Source organism: Giraffa tippelskirchi, chromosome 5 (genome assembly GCF_054371585.1).
Source record: "Giraffa tippelskirchi isolate mGirTip1 chromosome 5, T2T-mGirTip1v1.2.pri, whole genome shotgun sequence".
Classification (NCBI taxonomy): domain Eukaryota; kingdom Metazoa; phylum Chordata; class Mammalia; order Artiodactyla; family Giraffidae; genus Giraffa; species Giraffa tippelskirchi.
This window is the reverse complement of record NC_137279.1, coordinates 202,047-211,179: the sequence shown is the minus strand read 5'-3', so window position 1 is coordinate 211,179 and position 9,133 is coordinate 202,047.

The window sequence follows — 9,133 nt, the reverse complement described above, 5'->3', positions numbered from 1 at the left end:
GTTCACCCACGCTGCAGCCTGTGTCAGAACCGCCTTGCCTTCAGGCTGAACAGCATTCTCTGTGTGGATGCACCATGGTCTGCTTGTCCATTCTTCTGTCAATGGACACAGGATATAGCCACATTCATCTCTTACATCTTATAATATTTGTGGGATGACTTCAGAAAGTGCCATGAACCAAAATTCATTTATGTTAACTTTATTTTTTTTGAACTTTTTATTTTGAAAATCTTCAAAGCTAAGAAGAAGGGAAGAATACACATGAGCTTCTTTTGTGTTTAGGAATTAATGCTTTACGATATTCCCTTTAGACAGGCATGGCCTGCTTGCCTCTTTACCCCCTTGAGGTTCACCCTACCTGGGGTTCCTGGAGATTCCTCAGGTGGGCTACCTGATAACTACTCCAATTCACCAGCACAACCAGGCTGAGTAGGGCCTGATAACTACTCCAAGTTACCAGCACATCCAGGCTGAGTAGGGAGGCAGGTTCACCTGGTGAACTGATTGCAGGGCGCGTGAGTCAGGCAAAGAGCCGACGGGCACGTGAGGCTGCTGCTGGGACCTCCTTCCGGCCGCGTCCTTACTCAGCAGAGACCAGACCTGCCCCTCGTCTCCCAGCCCTGAGTGTGATGTGTTTTCTCAACACTTCAGTGGGACGAGAAAGGACCGAGCCTGCCAGAACCAAGGTAGTGTGTTCCACATTATCATGACAGCTGTAAAAGCAGTTAGTATCACACAGAACCAGAGGGAAAGGGGACAGCTGCTCTGGGACGAGTGCGGGGAGAGGAGACCGACCCTGCACTTCTTTCTACCTTCCCAGGAGGTCACAGGAACCCACTCACTTCTGCCTCAAGGACCCAACCAGCAGAGATGTGGTGTCCTAACCAAGGGACGTCCACCCCAAGGGCAGGGTCTGGGGACTGTGTCGGTCTCACCCCATCCACATGGGTCAGGATCCTGTACCCGGAGACCCCACATCTGCTGTTTACCTGCAGTGTGTCTTGTCCCTGCTGAGATTTCCAACATCTGAATCGAGGGTGTTGCCTTGATTAGCTTGTGGTCCTTTTTCTTAATCTTGTTGCATTCACATGAGGTCAGGCACCTCTGAATGGGCTGCTGCTCTGTGTTCTGCTGAGTGAAAACCTCTGGCGGTGTCATATTAATGTCATATCACATGTCCAGTTCATAGGGTCACCACCGTCTGCTTTCCCCTAGACCAAGCTCAGGTATTTAAATTGTAATTTAATTTTTATTTTATATTGGAGTAGAGTTGATTTCCAATGTTTTGTTTGCTTTCGGTATCCATGAACTTGATTCAGTTATACATAGATATATATCTATTTTTTTTTCTGTTTTTTCCTCAGATAGGTTATTACAGTTTGTTCATTAGAGTTCCCTCTTCTATTCAGTTCAGTTCAGTCGCTCAGTTGTGTCTGACTCTTTGCGACCCCATGGACTGCAGCACACCAGGCCTCCCTGTCCATCACCAACTCCCAGAGTCCACCCAAACCCATGTCCATCGAGTCGGTGATGCCATCCAACCATCTCATCCTCTGTCGTCCCCTTCTCCTCCCGCCCCCAATCCTTCCCAGCATTAGGGTCTTTTCCAATGAGTCAACTCTTCGCATGAGGTGGCCAAAGTATTGGAGTTTCAGCTTCAGCATCCATCCTTCCAATGAATATTCAGGACTGATTTCCTTTAGGATGGACTGGTTGGATCTCCTTGCAGTCCAAGGGACTCTCAAGAGTCTTCTCCAACACCACAGTTCAAAAGCATCAATTCTTCAGCTCTCAGCTTTCTTTATAGTCCAACTCTCACATCCATACATGACCACTGGAAAAACCATAGCCTTGACTAGACGGACCTGGCAAAGTAATGTCTCTGCTTTTTAATATGCTGTCTAGGTTGGTCATAGCTTTCCTTCCAAGGAGTAAGTGTCTTTTAGTTTCATGGCTGCAGTCACCATCTGCAGTGATTTTGGAGCCCCAAAAAATAAAGTCTGCCACTGTTTCCCCATCTATTTCCCATGAAGTGATGGGACTGGATGCCATGATCTTAGTTTTCTGAATGTTGAGCTCTAAGCCAACTTTTTCACTCTCCTCTTTCGCTTTCATCAAGAGGCTTTTTAGTTCTTCTTCACTTTCTGCCATAAGGGTGGTGTCATTTGCATATCTGAGGTTATTGATATTTCTCACAGCAATCTTGATTCCAGCTTGTGCTCCATCCAGCACAGTGCTTCTCATGATGCACTCTGCATAGAAGTTAAATAAGCAGGGTGACAATATACAGCCTTGATGTACTCCTTTTTCTATTTGGAACCAGTCTGTTGTTCCATGTCCAGTTCTAACTGTTGCTTCTTGACTTGCATACAGGTTTCTCAAGAGACAGGTCAGATGGTCTGGTATTCCCATCACTTTCAGAATTTCCCACAGTTTGTTGTGATCCACACAGTCAAAGGCTTTGGCATAGTCAATAAAGCAGAAATAGATGTTTTTCTGGAACTCTCTTGCTTTTTCTTTGATCCAGTGGATGTTGGCAATTTGATCTCTGGTTCCTCTGCCTTTTCTAAAACCAGCTTGAACATCTGGAAGTTCACGGTTCACGTACTGTTGAAGCCTGGCTTGGAGCATTTTGAGCATCACTTGTGAGATGGGTGCAATTGTGCAGTAGTTTGAACATTCTTTGGCTTGCCTTTATTTGGGATTGGAATGAAAACTGACCTTTTCCAGTCCTGTGGCCACTGCTGAGTTTTCCAAATTTGGTGGCATATCGAGTGCAGCACTTTCAAAGCATCATCTTTTAGGATTTGAAATAGCTCAACTGGAATTCCATCACCTCCACTAGCTTTGTTCATAGTGATGCTTCCTAAGGCCCACTTGACTTCACATTCCAGAATGTCTGTCTCTAGGTGAGTGATCACACCATTGTGATTATCTGGGTCATGAAGATTTTTTTGTATAGTTCTTCTGTGTATTCTTGCCACCTCTTAATATCTTCTGCTTCTGTTAGGTCCATACCATTTCTGTCCTTTATTGAGCCCATCTTTGCATGAAATGTTCCCTTGGTATCTCTGATTTTCCTGAAGAGATCTCTAGTCTTTCCCATTCTAGTGTTTTCCTCTATTTCTTTGCATTGATCGCTGAGGAAGGCTTTCTTATCTCTCCTTGCTATTCTTTGGAACTCTGCATTCAAATGGGTATATCTTTCCTTTTCTCCTTTGCTTTTTGCTTCTCTTCTTTTCACAGCTATTTGTAAGGCCTCCTCACTCATTTTGCTTTTTTGCATTTCTTTTTCTTGGAGATGAGGTCCCATTTATTTATTTTTGTTTTATTTTTCATGATTCTAAGAGATGAGTCAAAGACAAACTTGCTGCATTTTATGTCAAAGTGTGTTCTGCTTTTTTCCTTAAGAGTTTCACATTTTCTGTCCTTTGATTCGGGTCTTTAGTCTGTTTGGAGTTTGTTTTTGTGTACGCTGTTAGGCAGTGTTCTAATTTCACTCTCATGACCATTTCTTAAAAAGCCTGCACGCTGTTCTTCATAGCAGCCGCTACTCACCCGCCGTTTCACTGACAGTGTGGGAGGGCTCCCTTCTCTCCACACTTTCTCCAGCGTTTATTGTTTGTCAACTTTTGGACGACAGTCAGTGTGAACCATGTGAGGAAATACCTCATTGTAGTTTTGATTTGCGTGTCTCTAATATTTAGTGTGTGGACATCTTTTCATGTGATTCTTTTAAAGGGTGTGAGTTAAACTTACCTCTTGAAATTGGCAACTTGAATGCCTGCCTTGTTTTGAATTTTTTTTCAGTGACACCTAGGCCTTTTGTTGAAAGCAGGTGTCTTACCTTCAGCCCCTTGACCCTTGTGCAGTAAATGCCCAGCCGCGCTGCTTTTCACGGTGTTGGTAAATTAAAAGGCCACGAGGGGGCAGCACTTCTCCATGTCCCACTCTTTTTTTCTTTTTTTTTTTTTCCCCCTGTAATTTCCTTGTTATTTTATGTTGGAATGTTGTTGATTTCTGATGTGTTTGTTTCAGTTGTGCAGATACATGATTCAGTTATGCATAGATGTTTATCTATTCTCTTCGGGTTCATTTTCATGTAGAGGTGATTACAGTGTGTTCATCAGCTTTCCTATGCTATCAGTAGTTCTGTTTTGATCATCTATTTGATATATGTTTCTGTGTATATGTTATTTCCAAACTCTTAATTTCCCCCACTTGTTTCTGAAGTTGGGGGCTCTGCAAAGGGCAGCAGGCACTCCGGGTCCACTGTGGGGGCACACTGCCTGCCACCTGCTCCCGGCTCCCTCAGCCCCAGGACACTCCAGCCTTGGTGCCCAAGCCAATCAGGCTCCAGGGACGGGACACCAGCCCAGGTCACTGTGGCCTGAGGGGAATAGAATCAGCATTTCTTGTTCCATATTTTTTATCCTATGATTTGAACTGGAGTATATAGGTGAATTAAATCTTGTGGGGCTTTTTTTCCTTTCCAGTCTAATGCAACTTAATTTTCTTGGTGAGCAGAAGTTTCTTTTTTAAATCTGTTAGGCTGTGTTTCTTTGGGAAAGAGCTTCATTTGTGTCTATTTTTAGGGTGCACCTAGAGGTGATATCACATGATACGTGTGTCTCCCTGTCGCCCTTCCTTCACTCGGAATGATCGTCTCTACTTTATTTCCTGAGACCGGACTTGGCATTATCTCCTGCTGCCTTACTGTTGTGAAACATTGCGGTGTGTACCTGTGCCCCGTCTTCTGTTCCCATTCATCTGTAATTTCTACATTTAGCTTGCTTCCCAGACTTGACTATTGTACCTTGTTGGGCCAAGATTGCAGGGGTTCCCGTGTCTTTTAAATTTTTTAAAAATTAAAAAAAACTGTCCCTTACATCATTAAGCGTGTAACAAAATGGTTATGTAGTGCCCCCAAACTGTGGTCAGATTCATGACCCTGAAGGGGCTCTGCCATCTAGCTCTACAAAGATTAAATCATGGCCACTGAGGCCACTGACCTTCAACACCCCCAAAAGGAGTTCAGGGTGGAAATCAGGAATGAGGCACTCTGCGCTCCTAAAAAAACTGCAGAAGAGGCCTTCAGATAGTTGGACACTTTTAGGAGGAGATTTTTATGACCCCTGATTCTTATATCTTCTCAAACCTAGAGAAACACTAATATTACTGACAGTGACAGCCACTTTGGCTATTAAGAAAAAATTTACAATTAAAGTCAAAATTGAGTAGCTGTGGCAATAACTAGGTGACACTGTCGTGTGATTTCAGACGAGGCCTTGTATTGTTGAGAACTTGGGTTTTCTGAGCTGTGTCAGACTTAGGGCGCCGTCAGCGGTTCTGGAAACCACGTCTGCTAGCAGCAGGTGACCGCAACCTTACTTTTTAAAGGTCTCTTCTTGTAACTGTTATATGTTTAGACAAGGAAATTGCTGTGGATTAAATGTTGACAAGAAAAAAAACCCAAATGTGTAATGACCAACAGCCAATGACCAATGAAAGGTTAAGACCTTTAATGATTAAGACGTTGATAAACCTAGACAACTGGCTACCTGGCTACAAGTCCCCTCAAAGTGTTAAGTCTAAATTAGGATTCAAGCTCAATTTCAGGCTTAATTTTTTCTAATTTGTCTATTAATGTTCAGGTTGTTATTCCTCCAGCTACTTCTGGGTCTGAATGGCTCCATCCTTTTGGACAGGATGACCCAAGCTCTGACCCTATCTGGACCACAATCAAAATCATCATCAAATGTAACTTGGTTCTCACCCTTTCTTTAACCCCCCCTTTTTTTTTTTTTACAATATCTCTTTCACTGATCTATGGCCTCTGTTTTCTTAAATTACCTGTTAAGACTTGTCTCCTCTAGATGACAACATATTTATTTCAAGATAATAATGATGCAGAGAGAAAACCCATGCCCCCAGAGAGATTACAGCCACTCCTCCAAACAGATCCTCTGGGAATAACCACAAAAGTCATCCTGGGGCCCCTTAATAAAACAGGGCAAGAGCTCCGTAACCCCAATTAGATAGGATCTATGAGTCCCATGTCAGCATTGAAGTTACAAAAGATTGACCATCTGTCTTATGACCCCAGTAAAGATTTCTTGGGGTTTATGTCTCTCAAGGAAAATTTGAAGCAGAAGAAAGATGGGCCCCTGGGCTGCACAGCCGGTGATTGTCAAACAGAGCAAAACTGAGGTTTTGTCCTCAGCCAGACAAGAACAAGAATGAGACCTATTTCCCTTTCTCCATTGATACAGAGGATATAAAATGACGGAGGAATTGGTTGCAGTGAAAAGAAAAAAAAAGGAGGAGTGAGTGTTTTTCTTTTCTTTCCTGAGAACAACGGAGATGAAGAGCGCAGTGGGCAAGCCTGAGCGTTCCTGTTTGTTTTTTTTTTCTTTTTTACTTTAGCTGCTCCTAACTCTGTATGTCGGCAACTTAGTCTGCTTTTCTGCCCCCAACTCTGCAGGAGCTGCGCTTCACGCCTGTTGTCCTCTGCTCACCCCTACAACACCCTGCCCCTGGTAGTTACACCTCAGAAAGGAGGCTGCAGAGCCCCCAAACTGCCAGACTCAATTACTGGGTAACTGACCCCAGCCTGTGACTGTTTTGGGGAAGATTCTAACACATTTGTTCCTCATCACCAGCCCCTCACTGTGCGCCCTTGCCTTACATAAGCCCCTAGACTCCTCAAGGAGGGGGCCTACCGTGTTCCCCCCTCCACTGGCTGAGGATTGAAGCCACCTCTCTATTTCCTCTAAGTTCTGTCTCTGTATTTTTTTATTCAGCTTCAGTGGACAGAGAAAGCCAAGATTATCGCCAGGAACACTTGTATGTTATTTTTAAGTGACCCTCCACACATTCTCCTAAGTACATTGCGTACAACAGTGCGGGAGGGTTCCTTTCTCTCCACACCCTCTCGAGCATTTATTCTTGAAGATGTTTTGAGGTGGCCAATCTGATGAATGTGAGTGCTTACCTCATTGGACTTTGATTTGCATTTCTCTAGTAATTAGTGATGCTGAGCACCTTTTCATGTGCCTATCTGCTGTTAGCTTTCCTCAGAGAAATATCCATTTCAATCTTTGGCCCATAAAGAAAGCTGAGTGCCAAAAATTAATGCTTTTGAACTGTGGTGTTGGAGAAGACTCTTGAGAGTCCCTTGGACTGCAAGGAGATCCAACCAGTCCATCCTAAAGGAAATCAGTCCTGAATATTCATTGGAAGGATGGATGCTGAAGCTGAAACTCCAATACTTTGGCCACCTGATGCGAAGAACTGACTCATTGGAAAAGACCCTGATGCTGGGAAACATTGAAGGCGGGAGGAGAAGGGGACGAAAGAGGATGAGATGGTTGGATGGCATCCCTGACTCAATGGACATGAGTTTGAGTAAAACTCTGGGAGTTGGTGATGGACTGGCATGCTGCAGTCCATGGGGTTGCAAAGAGTCAGACACGACTGAGCGACTGAACTGACTGACTGACTGATTGTTACCAAATCCAAGCTCACTCTGCTTGCTACCCAACAGACCAGTGAATGGGAGCTGAGGTGTTGAGGCATGGAATATGACTTTACTCACAAAGCCAACTGACCAAGAGAATGGCAGACTAATGTCTCAAAATAACCATCTCACTGGGATCTGGATGCGTTTCCTTTATAGATCAGAGATGGGGGAGGTGAGGAAATAGAAAGGCCCCTTCCCTGTTCACCTGAAACTACAACATTGTTAATTGACTATATCCCAATACAAAGGAAAACATTTCAAGTTTGAAAACAATAAAAAGACCATTCATCTTGCAAATATCTCCTAGAATGGCACGCCTCAGGGAGGGTGTGTGTTAATTTCTTCCTTCCTGCCATCCACAGGTAGACAGGGTTCTGTAAAAGGCACTTTAACACTCAGGCTGAGGGGCAGGATTTTCTGAGGCAGGTGGTTATAATAACAGAAGCTAAGGAAAGCAAGTCAAAGAAGCAGTTTCAACATGGAGTCAGAATTGCCTCTTCCCTGCAACAACTCGGCATGTGTAGCTTAAGAATCTTCCTGTTCCTTTTCCTCTTCAACTTGGGTATGCTCCAACCCAGGAAGTAGTACAGAAAGATGGAGAAGAGGAAGTCACGTAATTGGAGAGGCCTGGCAATTCTTAAAATGGTGTATACGTTTCATTTTACAAGCAGTTTTTATATCCTCTCTCTCATTTTTTGTTTTCTAAGAGACGTGGTTTCCTCTCTAGAAGAACAAACTTATGAGGTAGTTTGAGTCACCCACTGTGGTCAGTCTCTTTACCTTCCGGAGTCATCTTTCTTCTCATTAACTCTCTGCCTAAGTCCCAGGGCTCCCAAGGAGCAGGGCCCACTCCCTGCCAGGCGTGGGTTCGGCCTGTGCTCTGACAACCACAGCATCTCTGCTGTGGCTCCACGCAGGTCTCCAGTTAGCTTAGGACCTGACCTGACACCCAGGGTACACAGCAGGTCTGGACTTGAGGCTCAGACCTGGCCCCTCCCCACCACTACTCTTTCTGGAGCTGCCCCAACCCTCTCCCTGAGGCCCCAGATGCTGTGACCCCAGTGCTGCTGTCTGACTGCAGAGAAGCCTCCCAGGCTGACAGTCACGTCCTCACCTGCCTCTGATTCCACTTCTGGGGCTGCAGCTTCACTTCCTGCTCTGGGCTCTGCTCCGGTCAGGGTTCCCACTAGGCTCAGGGTCCCCTCAGGGCCACCTCTAGAGAGAAAAGCCTCATTTCCAGGAAGGAAAGGCCATGTTCTCAAACAGGACAGAAGATCAGAAAGGAGCTGCTGGACGGAGCACCCGTCTCCGCCTACCTGATGGTTTCCTGGAGAAATTCGAAGCAAGTCTGTTTGAACCTGGGCTGGAGCTGCATTGGTGGGCAGGTGTAGTAACCCTGAGGCAGGAGATAGGGTAAACTAACTTGAGATCCATTCCATATGGACTAAAACTTCAAGATGAGAATAGTGGGACAATTAAGGGAGGAGGCTGAGCCCTGCCCAGACCACATGTTTCTCACTCTCAGGAGACCTCACCGGTCACACATGTGCAGAAAGACTCACAAGGGGAGAGCTGTCAAGAGGTGCTCTACCCACAGGCCTTGGAAGCAGA